Consider the following 2,758-nt stretch of genomic DNA (forward strand, 5'->3'; position numbering starts at 1 on the left):
ATAACATATTTTAGAAATATTAACATTCTCAGCAGCATTTTAGATTAAATTAATATTAAATAAAGAATTCATCATTAATAATTAATAAATAATGTATAATAATTATAGATATGTTAAGTATATGTGTGTTTAAATACTTAGAGTTTAAAAACTTTATGTCACTTTTAAAATGATAAAGTACTTTTAAATTATTTTATTGAATTACATTTTTAGCTGAATAATTAAATATATATAGTTGTCTAATATTTGATTTGAACTTGTGAATCCATCTTATTCTTCTTACTGACTTAATGGAAAACCGTTATCTGCAATAGTGTGCCACAGTAACTAAAAAATAATAATAATAAAAATAAATTGTTAGAGATGAATTCACAGAAATTAACTAAATTATTGCAAACTGATGATCTTATATATTTTACCTTAAAATAAAACACCTATAAATTTACTGAAAATTGAATACCACAACATTCGACAATGTATTGATGGAATTAGATTAGACTGATTGACTACAGTAATATAATACACCAAATTTGACGTTGGTAGTAGTGTAGTTGTAGACAATAACAAATATCAATTTAAGTTGAGATAGTCCATATTAATATTGAACATACTGAAACATATAATTAAAAAAATTAAATAAGTTCCTTAGATACTTAAATAATTATATGGTTAAGCAACAAATATCAGTATACACATATATTTTTTATAATTATATAAGTATGATAATTTTTAAGTTAAACGTTAATTTTTAAGTAACGCTATTTAATTAAACATATTAAGTATGATAAACATAAGTAATCCAAAAAAACTTATTATGTAAAAACATTTTATATGTTCATGAATAATAAAAAACGATTAATTATATTTTTCTAATAAAAAAATGTACTTATACAATACACCTATATTAATAAATACATTATCTTACCTATTATTGATTCAGTAAATGATGATTGAAGATTCAATTTTTTCATAAAAAATTTTATATTTTTTCTTTGAATTCAGATACCAATATGTTAAAACACAAAACTACACATTTATAAGTTTCTCAGAACAAAGACATAATACTGTAAGAATAAAAGTTTTAATTAAAATATCATCAAGCATAATTCAAATTACTCTATTTATTTTAAATAACATATTATTATTATAAGTACCTTTAATTTTGATATTTGATGTGCATACATTTTATAAGTAAGGTTATAGGTTTTATAGACTTGTCACTTGAGCAAAACTCCATCTTGGTATTCACATTGATTATGGATATTTAATATCAATGTTATTATTTAAAACACAATAAATGTTGACAAGTTCATAGATCTAGTAAGTTATGATACTATATTATTATAATATACTATGAAATTAAGACGTACAAATCGCATGACTAATCAAAATGTGTCAAATTAACCAAAACATATAATTGCTAAATGCTGGAAAAATATACACAAGGTATTGATAACAAATTAAACATACTTACTATTTTATAAAATAAATGTAGAAGTGTGTAGTGGTGGTATATTTGTCAGTCGATATAGCGGTTATCATTATTATTTACTATCGGTGAATTATTTACCTAAAGTAAATAGTGTTTGGTACGGTTATGATTTTTAAACGCTACTATAGCTATTGTCAAAGTTAATTGTCAATAAATAATAACAGAGAGCAGTCACCTTAATATGTTAGCGTCTCCAAGATATTTAATTTATTTTTTACACTCCCTTTAATTTTAAAACTGTGTAGCTCGTTAACTACTCAATCGATTTACCTAGTTTTTACGCCTAAAATTAAATTTAAAAAAAATAAACACGATCATCAAAAAAAAATTGGGGGTTACCATTTAAAAATCCAAAGTTGATATGGTTTTAACGCATAAGGGATGGTGTTAAAATTTTGAAAAATACATTAAATTTGTCCCACCTAATAACTATAATAGTACAAAAAAAAAATTATTAAAAAAGTCTAATATCTTCTAAGATATTGAGTGGTCCATAGTTAACCAATCACCCGGTACAGTCCAAACCAAGCGCAGTAAAAAACCAGCAAAGTTCGAAAGCATTCAAATTGAGGCGTTGTATATTTTACAAAATAACCATCAAAGCGTTAATTTTGATAGTGATTTTATCCGACAGGTCTAGTGCAGTATAGTATAGGCATCACGGGATGAAAGCTACGAGGGGACGGAGAGGTCGCAGGTCTACAGGAATTATTATAAATACAAAGGGATAATATTGAATAGAATTAGGAGCAGTATCTAGTCATAATACAAAGTATTATCATTCATGATTTTTAATTATAATTAAACTATTTATTTATTTGGACATAGTAATAAAATAATGAAATATTTTATACAAAACTCAGGGCTACGAGTTGTAAACAAAAAATAAAAAAGCATGATTTAATTTAAACAATCAAGCGTGATTCTCTTTAAATGAATAACAGTTTAAAAATATGCAAAACATTAGTTCGAAAAAAATTGTGCTATATGAAATTAATTTTGGGATGGTTGGTTGGTGAAGAGAAACTTAAAAACTCATCTCAGTTTAATTGTTCCTATTCTTACATTGACCATCGTAAACGTATTCGTTATGATATATTTTGTGCACCATAGTCTAGAGTGTTGACAAACTAATAACTAAGAAGGGATCGTTAAATCTTGGCGGGACACCCTGTATCGAATAGTGCGACATGAGCGTCGAAAAACATGTTGTTGTACATGGGTTTCTTCGCACAAACCGTAAAATATTTTGTTTAAACTAGTGCT

At 25.1% G+C, this 2,758-nt stretch overlaps 1 long non-coding RNA gene across 1 annotated transcript; it reads right to left on the reverse strand.

Moving 5' to 3' along the window:
• Nucleotides 1-512: 512 nt before the first annotated feature.
• On the reverse strand, nt 513-1,657 carry LOC126836325 (uncharacterized). The gene is made up of 3 exons (XR_007685313.1): nt 1,155-1,657; nt 926-1,064; nt 513-610 (listed from the first exon to the last, which is right to left on the reverse strand). It is a non-coding gene; the product is annotated as an uncharacterized LOC126836325 (long non-coding RNA).
• Between the last annotated feature and the right edge of the window lie 1,101 nt (nt 1,658-2,758).

The sequence above is a fragment of the Adelges cooleyi genome, unplaced genomic scaffold (assembly GCF_023614345.1).
Source record: "Adelges cooleyi isolate 19-005CV unplaced genomic scaffold, UGA_ACOO_1.1 ACOO_flye_CR_arks_rails_tigmint_CR_PRNA_24, whole genome shotgun sequence".
NCBI lineage: Eukaryota > Metazoa > Arthropoda > Insecta > Hemiptera > Adelgidae > Adelges > Adelges cooleyi.